This window comes from Thamnophis elegans, chromosome 2 (genome assembly GCF_009769535.1).
Source record: "Thamnophis elegans isolate rThaEle1 chromosome 2, rThaEle1.pri, whole genome shotgun sequence".
Classification (NCBI taxonomy): domain Eukaryota; kingdom Metazoa; phylum Chordata; class Lepidosauria; order Squamata; family Colubridae; genus Thamnophis; species Thamnophis elegans.
This window is the reverse complement of record NC_045542.1, coordinates 159779249-159794173: the sequence shown is the minus strand read 5'-3', so window position 1 is coordinate 159794173 and position 14925 is coordinate 159779249. Positions and strand designations below refer to the sequence as shown.

Sequence of the window (14925 nt, the reverse complement as noted above, 5' to 3'; positions counted from 1 at the left end):
AAAATTGACCCAAAAACATTTTTTGGAAGAAAAATGGAACAACTGGCCTTAAGTGTTAATAATCCCAGAAAACTCTGCAAAAATTCCCAAATTCAAAGAGCTCCTCTTTAGAGCTGCTAACTCTAAATTCTCACACCTGCAACTCTTCTTGCATCTTTTCCTTCTCCTCGTTCAGCAAGAAGCCTTCGGCCAGGGCCACTGCCTGGGAACTGGTCTCTACTCCACACTCCCGTACCCATTGCTCCATCTCTGGGGGAAGGACAGCCAGGAACTGATCCAGGAGCACCAGGTCCAGCATCTGAGCCTTTGTGTGTCTTTCTGGCTGTAGCCATTGACAGCAAAGGCGGTGAAGCTGACTGCAAACATCTCGGGGACTCTTCCCCTCCTGGAACTGCACTTTTCTGAAGTGGCCATATTGGATCTCTGAACTGTTGGCTTCTTCTTCTTGGCTCTTCTGCCCATGACTTGCCCCATTCTTCCCACAGCTCCAAGGCTGAGTAGTTGGAGGATCTTTTCCAACTCCTGCATCTGCTGGGCATTGTCCCTCCATCTTGTCTCTGGTCTCTAATCCAGCTCCAAAATAGATGGATGAATCTCTCCAAGTGTTACTAATCAGAAGAGGTCTGGCCAAACACAGTCCTCTTTCAACACAAGATAGTCTGGACTCCAGAGGAACCAGGAAAGATGTCCAACTTATATATCTGAAATGGAAAACACAGCGTGTTCAATATGGTCTAGTGACAAATCTGAATACTGAGCAACCTCTTCCCCCCCCCCTCAAGAAATCCAGCAATATCTGTAAGGAGGGATTATCTTATTGGGAACATTGATTACGGGGGATCTGGGGGTTTAGCCACACAGGTATTTCCCCTGCCAGAGACACACCCCCTTCTTGTTTGAGACATGCACCAGGCACAGCGTGGTACAGAAAACAAACAGAAGTGGTGCTTAATTCTATTACTAGGAGAAACAAAGCAATTCTTAGATAAGAGAAAGAGCAGTTAAACTAATTCTACTGATTCTATTATTATGTCCCACTAATTCTACCTATTCTGTCATTATTATTATGTCCCTTCAACACAATCGGAATCATAAATCTCAAACAGCATTGAGATGAGAACCCCATCAACCTCCTGACCAAACTCCTGGGGAAACTGCAGAAGACAGAATTAAAAAAACCGTCCTAGGGCATACAGAACTAAAACCTCAATGAAGAAACCAGCCATGCATTCACATGATGCGGAGGATCCTGTGAGGTGCTGGAAGAACCAGTTGGTGTTGAGAGGCTGGAAACCAGGAAATCGAGTTCCAGTCCTTGCACACCTTATATGCAATTCCTTGCACACGGAGTTACAGCCTTGCATGCAAAGGCTGCAGGAGCGACTTCGGCAGGTCGCTTCTCTCAGCCCAGGAAAGAGGAGAGGGAACCCCTTCTGAAAACGGGGCCACCAAATATGCAGGAAATTGTCCAGGAGTCAAGACTGATTTGAAAGTAGAAATTTGTTTTGCAAAGCCGACCTCTCTCTCTCATTTTCCACAATGAAATGGAGGGTAAATACATCCCTCGTTTCTGCGATCCTGATTCCCCCCCCCCCGGAGCAGCGCGATGGTCCGGAGCTTTGCTTTCTCCCCTGCCTGGCCCGTGCATGCACAGGGGCGGCAGGGGAACATGGGACCACGGGGTCTCCCTTTCCCATAGCTTCGAACCTGATGAACGTTTGCAGGTCGCCACGCGCGCCTCCAATAACAGCGTCTGGATCTCCATTCGTGTAAGATTTTCCTGCAAACTCTTGGATTTCTGGAGGGAAACTCAGCTTAAGGCTCAGAGAGAAGGGGAAGCGGTTCGGGCACGGTATAAAAGCCGGCTACGCTCCCAGCCTTTTCGGCGGGGTGGGGGGATGGCCCGGAGAACGGTTGTAACGGGGAAAGAAAAAGGCGCATGCTCAGTTTTCTTCCAAAGCGGGAGGGGGAGGGTGTGCTGCTCGGCTCTTCCAACGACTACCGAGGGCGCCCCCTGGAGGATCCTGAGAGCGGTGCCAGAGGACACGGCGGCCATCACCATGTTCCTTGCCGGATTTAGATGATGGGCATTGGACTAGCAGAAAGTGCCCCTCTAACATTGCTTGTCTAGAAAGGCAAACAATTCTAAATGAACTGTTGTAAATTGTAGACTATCTATAATTGTCTAAAATCTCATCCAAGGACCACTTGAGTAATACTCCAACAGTGGTGGGTTTCAAAAATTGTTCGAACCTACTCTGTGGGTGTGGCCTCCTTTGTGGGAGTGGCTTTGCCACCAATGTGACCGGATGGGAGTGGCTTGCCACCCATGTGACTGGATATGAAGATGCCAAGGACACTTGTCAGAACCGCCTTAAAATACCTCACACACAGCACTGGCATGCCTAAGAATATGATGTAAACTTGTTTTTAAAAGGCATCTTTGGTTTGCATTAAAACAACTTCAACACACGCAATGTTCTGATTGCACCACAAACGCAGTAGTCATCCTTACCTTTCACAGAGGCACTGAGTATTTTAAATATGAGCATGATAGTGTAGAATAATCATATCCAAGGACCAGTGGTGGGTTTCAAAACATTTTGGAACCTCTTCTGTAGGTGTGGTCTGCTTTCCGGGTCCACTGGTGGAACCTCTTCTAACCAGTTCGGTAGATTTGACAAACCGGTTCTACCGAATAGGTGCGGACTGGTAGGAACCCACCTCTGTACTCCAAATAAATTAGTTGTGCATCCATAAATTGCCTTTCTAGTGCAAACCAGAACAAGGTGGATCCCTAATCCTGCTTGTTGTTTTTCCAAGATTAAATAGTTCAGAAGCCTTCTTGGCATGTAGAAATATTCCTGTATTTCATTATATTGTTTCAAATGTTCCAAAACATCAAACAAAAGTATCACATTATTCTTCAACTATCTTTTAGGTTTAAAAACATTCCACAACATTATTAGAAGTTATCTGATACCTCTTGCCTCAATGTTTCTGTTCTGATATTAGCCCAAGTATCTTGACTGAGCCCTTATTCTGGCTGTTCTACTTTTGCCATCCCTGCTTGTCTGAGGGAAGCGTCAGTGAGAAGACTTATGGCTGCATCCAGGATTTTGGCTGTTGCTTGCATCTGATAATGAGCGGGAAAGAACAAACTATATTTTATGACTTAAGACAGAGGTGTGAAATTCAAGGCCCACAAGCCAGATGTGCCCTGTGGGATGCTTAGATCTAGCTCGCGGGGCTGCCTGGAAACAGCAAAGGACCGACCCGCGGTGCCTCTGCCAGCAACAACAGAGCTCAGGAGGGCCGCACGATTGAACTAGCCAACTCTTTGACAAACTAACTAAATTAAGACCAGTGAAACGCTATGGACATAGTATATTTGGACTTTCATAAGGCATTTGACCAGGTTGACGACAACCATCTTTTGAAGATACAGTAATGTTGTGCTAGGCAATATCACAACCAGATGGACTTGTAACTGCCTCACCAATGGCACTCAATTTGTAGTCCTCAATGGAACGACATCTACATGTTTTGAGGTAAAATTTCTAAAAGGTCTATGAGTTTCAGCTTTCTCTCCATTTTGCAACTTGATTTCTTTTGGGTGTCTTTTTTTCCTCAGGATTGTTTCCTATTTTTACTATTGTGGGCTTCCTCTTGCCGCTTCCAACTCTCCTTGGCTGCACCTTCTTTTCCTCCAAAGATCTTAAGATTCCTACTCATATTTCCTGCAGTGAAATCCCAATTGAACACTTAAATAAAACTAATTTTTTTTTGCCTCATGGTATTTGAGCCTTATATTTACTTTTCAACATTTGCCTTTCCTAGTTTTGTAATTCCATCTTTTCTCCAGTCACACATGAGATTTCAATCTTCCATTCTCCATCATGTCACCTGTTTTGAGGTAAAATTTCTAAAAGGTCTATGAGTTTCAGCTTTCTCTCCATTTTGCAACTTGATTTCTTTTGGGTGTTTTTTTCCCCTCAGGATTGTTTCCTATTTTTTACTATTGTGGGCTTCCTCTTGGTGCTTCCAACTCTCCTTTTGGTCTTTCCGGCATGAGTGGTGGCCTCTCTTATTCCATCTGAAGATCCCAAAAGAAGCTGTGCAACTTCGCACTTGTTTTGGTTCTCTGATTGTTTTGGTTCTCTGATTGTAACTGTATCAATGAACTGATTCAATGGTTCTGGTTGTTTTGGTTCTCTGATTGTTTTGGTTCTCTGATTGTTTTGGTTCTCTGATTGTAACTGTATCAATGAACTGATTCAATGAGAACGATGCTAAATGAAAGAATAACAACAACGGAAATAATTCAGGCAGTTAAGAAACAAAAAAATAATAAAACTCCTGGTCTAGATGGACTTCCCACAGAATTGTACAAAATCATACAAGAACCGCTAGAACCTTTACTGTTAGAGGTCTACAATGATGCACTATTAGGGAAAAGCTGTGGGAAAGAAATTATAAATTGACAATGTCAGCAGCATATAGAGAAAACTTATATAAAATGTTCTATAGATAGCACCTACTGCCAGCAAGACTAGCAAAAATGTCCCCCAACAGATCACCAGAATATTGGAAATGCAAACAGAAACAGGGAACATACTACCATATGTGGTGGACCTGTTCTTTGGTAAAAAAGTACTGGATAAAGATAAAAAAGTGGCTAGAGGAAATGGTAAAACAGAAAACATTTAAAATCAGAGCTCTTTTTATTAGGCATGTTGACAGGGAAATATAATAAAACGATCCAATACTTAATGCTACATGTAATAGCAACGGCTAGAATTGTATGTGCTCAAAATTGGAAAAATGGAAATATAAATGGTAATAAAGAAAATATTACACTGTGGTGAGATGGACAGGTGGACAATGGAAATTAAAGACAAAGGAGAGAGAGAATACTATTTAATTTGGGATATATGGTACAATAGGTTAGAGAGTAGATGCAAAGCAAAGATTTGAAAATTAACAATGAAAGACGATTAACAAACTAGAAATTAGAAATAAATATAAGTATAATGAGAGATAAAATATTTATTGTAAATAATATTATGGTAGGATGTTATAAAATGTAAAATAAAATACTTAGAATGATAATTATGTAGAGAATTGTGTTAGAAATATGGAAACAATAGCTACGAACATGATACTGTATACCATGTTTCCCCGAAAATACAACCTGTCCTGAAACTAGGGTCTTGCCACATTTTTTGCGTGGGCAAAAATATAAGGACCTCCATGAAAATAAGCCCCCTGGACAACCCCCTTTTCAGCCGGGCAGAGCGCCATTCACTGACCTAGGGGGTATCCCTAAGACGCCAAGACACGTGGCACTCTGCTTGCCCCCCAGCTCCCGCGGCTTGGCACAGTCAGGATACCCCCCAGGTCAGTGCATGGAGCTCTGCCCGGCTGGAGAGGGTGGTTGTGCGAGCGCTTGTTCCACCCCCAGTTCACATGCCTCCCAGCCTCACCATGCCCTGGCCCAGCTCCCCCTGCAGGGCCAGGGCGCCGCTGCCACTGCGCTCTGAGCATAACTTCTCCGGCTTCCAAACTCCAGAACTCGGCTTCTGATTCTTCCAGCAGCGGCCACTGTAGGAGTGCGCTCTATGGTTGTGGGCCCTATGGCACCCGACCCAGATGGGCAGAGCTCCATGCACTGCCCTAGGGGGTATCCCAAATGTGCCAAGCCGTGGGAGCTGAGGACCGGGCAGAGAGGCACGTGGCTTGGTGCCTTAGGAATACCCCCTAGGTCAGTGAATGGCGCTCTGCCAGGCTGGAGAGGGGGTTTGCCGGGCAGCTGCTCGTGAGCATGGTCACCTCATGGTTGCTTCATCCCTGAGGCTGTGCCCAGCTCTTCGGGAGCCCGCTCGCAAAGGGGCAACTGCCCGGCAACCCCAAAACAATAAGCCCTCCCCTGATAATACAGCCCAAGCCATATTTTGTGGGTCAAAAGAAATAAGATCCTGTCTAATTTTCGGGGAAACACGGTATTAGGAGATATAATAGTATATATATAATGTAAAAAAAAGTTGATATGTACCGGTATATCACTGTTGCAAAGTTGAAACTGTGATGTAAAACAAAGAAAACTATATAATAAAAATACTTTAAAAAATAAATTAATGACTCTGGGCAGCTAACAGAAGTTCAAAATAGCAAGTGGTGGCAGCAAAAATGGGAAGAATCCTAAAGAAACAATCTTGCTTGAAAAATGGGCATCAAAAGGAAACAAGTTACAAAATGGAGAGAAAATTCAAACTCATGGAAGTTTTATAAGTTTTATCTCAAAACAAGGTGCCATGATGGAGAGATGAATGGGAGAATAATGTCTCATAGGTGGAGGAAAGGTGGAATTACAAAATGCAGGAAGGGAAATCTTGAGAAGTACACATAAAGTTCAAATTCCATGAGGCAAAAAAAAAAAGGTTTCATTTCAGTTTTTCAGTAGGGAAGACAGTTCAGGAAATATCAATAGGAACTTGAAAGACAATGTCAGTCATCCAAAACTAAGTGTCAATCTTCTTCTAGCCAAAAGAGCTGAACACTTGCAAGGTTTGAAGAGATTAGTGTGGATTTGAAGATGACACTGCAAGAACAACAAGGAGATTATCTACATTAGTGAAAGAAAAACCAGAGAAGTAGAGCTAAGAAGCGATTTAAAAAGAATAGAATTAACTCCTCTCTCTAGCACAAAGCCTGGTTCTTTTGAGCCTACTCCATAAACTGTTTACAGAATCGGCATATTTCCTCCAATAATCTGGGTCCTCATTTTATAGGTCTCAGAAGAATGGAAGGTTCAATTCTGGTCAGAATTGAACGTCTGGCAATCAGCAGAATTAGCTTGCAATACTGCATTCTAACGACTGCACCACTTTGGCTCTAATGCTTCAAAAAGTGTCTTTTAACAGAGATTTCACTTCTAATTCTTGTTTCTTTCGTGAGACAAATTCATCATTCTAAAATTATTTACATACGATACGTTGATATATATGTGAGAATGGTCTCTTGCTTTTGGTTGAATTATGTTGAATTCCCAGAAAGATAGTCCACAACTTAGAACAGTTTGTCTACTACTAAGTTAGGACAGTACTGAAAAAAGGGTCTTACGACCATTTTTTCACACTTATGACTGTTCAAACATGGTCACATGAACCAGAAGACCAGAATCAGAAGCAAAATAAATGGAAAAGCCAGATTCACTTAACAATAGTGTTACTAACTTAAAAACTGCAATGATTAACTTAACAAATGTAGCCAAAAGAGTTGTAAAATGGAGCACAACTAACACAAGTGTTTTGCTTAGCAATTGGAATTTTGGGCTCAACTGCAGTCATAAACCTGTGTTTCTATTGAACTCGCCCTTTATTAATATCTTTTCTCCTGCGTGTGGATGCTTCAATGGTTAGTAAAGAAAGTTACTCCTAGCAAAGGTCTTGCCACACTCCATGGTTCCCCCCCCCCATGGATTTTTTCATGGGAAGTGAGATCAAAACTCTTTTTAAAGCCCTTTCCACATTGCACAAAGATATACATGGCTTTGCTCCTGCATGGATCCTTTTATGGGAATTCAGATTACTACTACAATGAAAAGTATTTTCACATTCCATCCATTGCTATGGCTTCTCACCTGGGTGGATCTTCTTGTGAGAATAGAGATGATGGCTATTATTAAAGCTCTTTCCACACTCCTTACATTGATATGATTTCTCTCCTGTGTGGATCCTTTTGTGGTAGATAAGACCAGCTTTCCACTTAAAGGCATTTCCACATTCCACACATTTATATGGCTTCTCTCCTGTGTGGATCCTTTGGTGGGAATTAAGATTACTGTTACAACTGAAGCTCTTTCCACACTCCAGGCATTTATGTGGTTTTTTTCCTTTGTGATTCCTTTAATGTTTTAGAAGAGATTCAAAAAGAGAGACACTCTTTCCACATTCCATGCATTGATATGGTTTCTCTTCTGTGTGAATCCTTTTGTGGGAGGTAAGAGCAGAATTCCACTTAAAGCGCTTCCCACATGCCACACATTTATATGGCTTCTCTCCTGTATGTATCCTTTTGTGGGAAGTAAGATTATTGTTATAAGTAAAGGTCTTTCCACACTCCATGCATTGATATGGCTTCTTCTCTGCATGGGTGCTTTTATGGTAAATCAGACCATATTTACTACTCAATCTCTTTCCACATTCTATGCATTGATATGGCTTTTCTCCTGTGTGGATCCTCTTGTGGGAATCAAGGTGACTGTTATAAGCAAAGGTCTTTCCACACTCCATGCATTCATACAGTTTCTCTCCTGTGTGGATCCTCTTGTGGGAATTAAGACTATTGCTACAAGTAAAGGTCTTTCCACACTCCATGCATTTATATGGCTTCTCTCCTGTGTGGATCCTCTTGTGGGAATTAAAGCGACTGATACGAGGAAAGGTCTTTCCACACTCCATGCATTTAAAAGGCTTGTCTCCTGTGTGGATCAAGTTGTGGGAATAAAGACTACTGCTACAAGTAAAGGTCTTTCCACACTCCATGCATCGATATGGCTTCTCTCCTGTGTGGATCCTCTTGTGGGAATTAAGACTACTGCTACAAGTAAAGGTCTTTCCACACTCCATGCATTAGCAATAGCAGTAGACTTATATACCGCTTCATAGGGCTTTCAGCCCTCTCTAAGCGGTTTACAGAGAGTCAGCATATTGCCCCCAACAATCTGGGTCCTCATTTTACCCACCTCGGAAGGATGGAAGGCTGAGTCAACCCTGAGCCGGTGAGATTTGAACCGCTGAACTGCTGATCTAGCAGTAGCCTGCAGTGCTGCATTTAACCACTGCGCCACCTTGGCTCATTGATATGGCTTCTCTCCTGTGTGGATCATTTTGTGGGAGGTAAGAGCAGAATTCCACTTAAAGCCCTTTCCACATTCCACACATTGAAATGGCTTCTCTTCCATGTGATTCCTCTTATGGGAATTAAGATCACTGGTACAAGAAAAGGTCTTTCCACAGTCCATGCATTGATATGGTTTCTCTCCTGTGTGGATCCTCTTGTGGGAATTAAGATTAATGCTACAAGTAAAGGTCTCTCCACACTCTGTGCATTTATAAGGTTTTTCTCCTTTGTGATTTCTTTGATGTCTTATAAGAGAGTAATAATAACAGAAGGTTTTTCTGCACTCCATACATTGATATGCCTTCTTTTCCGTATGGATAGTTTTGTGGTGAATCAGAGCATATTTCGTACTAAAGCTCTTCCCATACTCCATGCACTGATATGGTTTCTCACCTGTGTGGATCCTCTTATGAGAATTAAGATTACCCTTATTAATAAAGTTCTTCCCACACTCCATGCATTTGTAAAGTTGTTCTCCTTTGTGATTCCTTTCGTGAGTTCTAAGAGAGTCATTATTACAGAAGGTCTTTCCACACACCCTGCAGGTATACGATTTCCTGTCTGAATGTGTCTTTTCTTGAGAAATAAGATGATCGGATTTATTAAAGCTCTTTCCAGACTCCATGCATTGATATGGTTTTTCTCCCATATCGATGTTTCTACGGTTAGGAAGCCAACTGACCCGAGGAAAGCCTTTTTTAATTCCACTTTGTGATTGCTTTGTTTCATAACTCTTTGATTGCATCTGATCTGCAAATTTCCTCTTTTCCTTTTTCAGATAGAAGGCTTGACATTCCTCATTGCAATTCTTCTTCTCTTGCCCATTAAAGCCTTCAAAAAGAAAATTGAAAATGAAATGTAGCTAGAAAAGGGAACAATCAAACCTCTTCTTCTGAAATTCAGCCACAGAATCATTAATATATTTTGGTTGCTTCGTTGTCAAACATGAACTAAGTTTTAGGAAGAATCCATTTCCAAGTATATCCCTATTGATCCTTATATAACAGGATTGAGTGACATCACAATGAATCTAAGACACAATCCTGATCTAATCTGTGACATGGAACTATTCCATGGTGCCACAAACCCGTGAGGACAACTGGACACAGTACCATACTGGGACAACAACATCATCCCTATGTGTAGTCTGTCCACAGATTCTCACTTAAATCTTCTGTGGCATGAAATGTTGTATTTTATGAGAGAAAGTATTAAAAAACCAATTCCTTTATGTAAAAAGGAATGCTATGCAGTTTTCCAATTTTTATTTCAATAAATTTCCTCCCTCTATAAATTCAGTTTGGTGAAACAGTTAACGCACCAGGCTAGTTACTGGGTGACTGTGAGTACTCATGTAGCATTAGGCTGGCTGGGTGATTTTGGGCCAGTCTCTCTCAGCTCATCCATTTCACAAGGTGATTGTGGTAGGGAAAAAACAGCTGGAGGAAGGAATATTGGGTTTCTCTGCTATATTTATTATTTACAAAAATAAAGGCAGGATATAAATAAATAAGTGATGTTTTATCAGAACTAACATCTAAGCCCCCCCACCCCATAATTTCTCGACGTTGCTCTGCACAGACAGGGCTCTTACCCAGAGAAGACAGATTCCTGGAATTCTCCAGCATGACTTCCCCATGGAGAGCTTTTTGGGAAGGATCCAACTGAGACCACTCCTCCTTGGAGAAATACACAGCCACGTCCTCAAAAGACACAACACCCTGAACAAGGAAACAATTTCCCCTATTATTAACAGATAATCCCAAACATAATTTGGCAGTTTTTTTCCACCAATTCAAGGAGATATTCAGAGAACAAAATGGGCATCTTGTGCAAAATTCAGAATGAGATCACTTATAATAGTATATGTCTACAGAGATTCTCAGTCATCAGGCCACGGTTGTCCCAAAGATTCTTTTGAAAAGGCAGAAAAGAGTAATTTATTTTTGTAATGGTATGTGAAAATAACCCTGGGAGGCAGAAGGAAGAGCCCCGATGCTGACAACAAACTAGTCGATGAAATCTGATGGCGAAGCAGGAGAGGTGGAGAAAGCGTCTCACAAAGGATCCCCTCAGAAGGGAGAGATAGGTCAGGTGCATCTCAGTTTAGAATGACCCGATGTCAGATTCGTATTGCTTAGAAGCAACAATTTATTACAATAAACTCTAGAACAAAAATGAAATCCAACCAAGATTCATGGACCTTTTCTGATCTTCTTCCTCCTTACCTGAAGTAGTGGTTGAGCCAATCCTTCAGCCTCACCACAAAGAGGAGGAGATTCTAAAATTATCAAGGACAGCTTTCTACTCTCTGTAAGGGAAAAATGGATGAAGCAGATTTGTTATAACGAGACAGGTTCCAATCAAGAGGTGCAAAAGAATCAGCTAAATGTTGGAGTCACATCACACAGAAAAAGATTTTCTTACCTGGCTTAGTATTGTGGCTTTGATCTTCGTGTAAGGTCTCTCTGAAGAGCAGCTCTTGAGAAGACCTGAATGAATCTTTTCTCCCCTTGGGACACTCAGTCATAGCTTCCAAGGATTTCTGGAGATGATGTGATACGAGAAACAAAGAAACAGTATTAGTGAATTATCATACTGCACCTTTAAACCAGAAGACCCCACTGTCCATTGCTGAAACTCGAAACAGAATGGAAAAATTGTCCCAAAAACATTTTCTGGAAGAAAATGTTAACAATCCCAGAAAACTCTGCAAAAAAGGATTCACAAATTCAGAGAGCTGCTCTTTAGAACTGTTAATATTCTTGCACCTGCAATTCTTCTTGCATCTTTTCCTCCTCCTGGGTCAGCAAGAAGCCTTCAGCCAGGGCCACGGCCTGGGAACTGGTCTCCGCTCCACACTCCCGCACCCATTTCTCCATCTCTGGGGGAAGGACAGCCAGGAACTGCTCCAGGAGGACCAGGTCCAGCATCTGAGCCTTGGTGTTTCTTTCCGGCTGCAGCCATTCACAACAAAGGCGGTGAAGCTGATTGCAAACATCTCGGGGACTCTTCCCCTCCTGGAACTGCACTTTTCTGAAGTCACAGGATTGGACCTCTGAAGTGTTGGCTTCCTCTTCTTGGCTCGTCTGCCCAGAACTTGGCCCGTTCTTCCTATAGCTCCATGGCTGAGTAGCTGGACGGCCTTCTCCAGCTCCTGCATCTGCTGGGCTTTGTCCCTCCATCTTCTCTTTGGTCTCTAATCCAGATGGATCTCCCCAAGTATTATAATCAGAAGAGGTCTGGCCAAATCACCTAAAGGCCATTCAGCTCTCTTTCCCCACAAAATGCTCTCGACTCAGGGGAACCAGGAAAGATTTCCCACTTATATATCTGAAATGCAAAACATACCATGTTCAATATGGTGAGGTGACAAATCTGAATACTGAGCAACCTCTTCCTCCTCCTGCTCCCCCCAAAAGAAAAATAAAGAAATCCAGCAATATCTGTAAGGAGGGGGTATCTTATTGGGAAGACTGACTACAGAGGGTTGGGGGCTTAGCGACACAGGTATTTGCCCGGCCAGGGACACACCCTGCTTCTTGTTTGAGACATGCACCAGAGGGTGGTACAGAGAAACAAGCAGAAGTGGTGCTTAATTTTATTAGTGGCAGAAGCAAATCAATTCTTGTATAAGCGAAAGAGAAGTTAAACTAATTCTCCTGATTCTATTATTATGCCCCATTAATTATACACTACATTGCCAAAAGTATTCATTCACCTGCCTTTACTCGCATAGGAACCTACAGTATTTAACCTGTGATTGTGTCTTCCCGACTGAATTGCTGTATTTTTCCCCCTTTAGATTCATTGTTCCAAGTTCAAGTTCCAAGTTTAATAAAATTTGTATGCCGCTCACTCCCATTGGGACCCTGGGGGGCTCACAACAGTGAGCTCACAGTATTGAGTCACTGACACTGCATTAGTGCCCATAATGCGGCTAGATATTTCCTTAGTCTACTCCATGCTTCATTCATTTTTATTATCCTACAGATGCATATCAGTTATAACGTGACTTCTCCAAATTAATGACTTTTTTCATTATTCTTTGTGCTAATTATAGTTAGTCTGGATTTTATCAGACTGATTGTCATTTATCTGTTCTGTATTAATATGAGTTATTGGGTAGAGAATTTGTAACAACATCCATTAGACTTCAGTCAGCAGAGATCTGGAGCATGGGGCATGTCCATATGGGAATGGGTGGGGCAGGCAGAGGTTGAGGGGAGCAGGTAGCCCTGCAAGTAGCTCGTTTCTATAGTATCTAAAGCTTTAAAGGCAATAACCAGGAAACTTAAATTGCACCTGAACATCTATTGGGAGCCAATATAAGTTCATATGCGAGTAAAGGCAGGTGAGCGAATACTTTTGGCAATGTAGTGTACTTATTCTATTATTATTATGTCCCTTCTATAGAATCGGAATCATAAATCTCTTTCTTCATGTCAGAATAACCCCTAGGGATTAACCCCATTGGTATAGAATTACCAAGAGGCAGCTGAACAATAACATAGAGCCATTTATTATCTTTATTTTGCAAAAGGGACTTCCATGCTCATATGGCGGAGCCAAGGAGGACATCTTCCATTGAAATACATGATAGTTATACACATTTTCAGAAGCTCGGCCTTGTTATTGCCATCCTATTGGCTAAATTCTGCTTGTGTAAGGGTCCTCTTCCCGTAACTTCCATCCTATCTCTTTTACTCATTTCAAGTAATCTCCATCCCTTTTGACGTATTCTCCATCCTGTTGGGCAGCTGCCCCTATAGTCAGCATTGTTATTTAAAGGAAGACTACAGGAAGCCTAACCTGCCAGCTATTGTTAACCAGTTGTGCGAGATAAACTTGTTATTGTAAGTACTGACAACATTCTTACATAATGTCTTACTTTATATTCCAATAAAGCGTCTGGAGGCTAAACATGGCATTACCACTGCTCTATCTTTTATAGGGATAATTCTTACTTCGCACATCAATCTCCTGGCGCAAAGTCTTCCTCGAAACCAGGAAACCGAGTCCCAGTCCTTGCACAACTTATATGCAATTCCTTGCACACGGAGTTGCAGCCTTGCATGCAAAGGCAGCAGGAGCGACTTCGGCAGGTCGATTCTCTCAGCCTAGAAAAAAGGAGGAGAGGGAATCCCTTTCTGAAAACGGGAGCCACTAAATATGCAGGAAATTGTCCAGGAGTCAAGACTGATCTGAAAGTAGAAATTAGTTTTGCAAAGCCGACCTCCATCCGTGTAAGATTTCCCCGCAAACTGTTGGACTTCTGAGAAAAAACTCACCTTAAGGCTCAGAGGGAAGAGGAACCGGATCGGACACGAGAGAAAACTCAGATGCGCTCCCAGCCCTTTTCGGGGGCGGGGAATGGCCAGGAGAACCCTTGTGACGGGAAAGAAAGAGGCGCATGCTCAGTTTTCTTGGGAAGCGGGAGGGGGAGGGATCTTTGCCAGGCTCTTCCAACGGCTACCGATGACGCCCACTGGAAGATCCTCCCAGCGGCGCCAGAGGAGACGGAGGGCATCATGTTCCATGTGTGACTCGGATGATGGGCGTTGGACTAGAAGAAAAATGCCCCTCTAACATTGCCTGCCTAGAAAGGCTGTGTCGTCTCCAGCAGTTTCCAAATTTTCCTCTTTTTAATGTCTAAGAATCATCTCTGGTCTTTCCAACATTGAGGAAATCTTTGTGGAGAATCAAAATTCTGGCTTATTTTGTGAGAGAGGAATTCTTCATCATGAAGCTTTTTCCACACAGGATACATTGATATCTATATCTATATCTAATCTAATCCCTATCTATCTATCTAGCTAGCTAGCTATCTAGCTATCATCTATCTATCATGAGTTTCCCACATAATAATAATAATAATAGGCCTTTTACCAAATAAATTTCCTTGATTTGTTGATATGATGATCTCAACATCCAAGAGCCGCTTCTCCTGACTTCTGTCTGTCAGAAACTGAAGTTATTTTCTGAAGTAGTTTTTCTTAATTTCATATTATTTTATTAGGG

General features: G+C 42.3%; 2 pseudogenes; both read right to left on the bottom strand.

The window, feature by feature from the left end:
* The window catches only part of LOC116503602, a 359386-nt pseudogene that overhangs the window by 4333 nt on the left and 340128 nt on the right, over positions 1-14925 (bottom strand).
* On the bottom strand, positions 6516-14673 carry LOC116503809 (annotated as a pseudogene).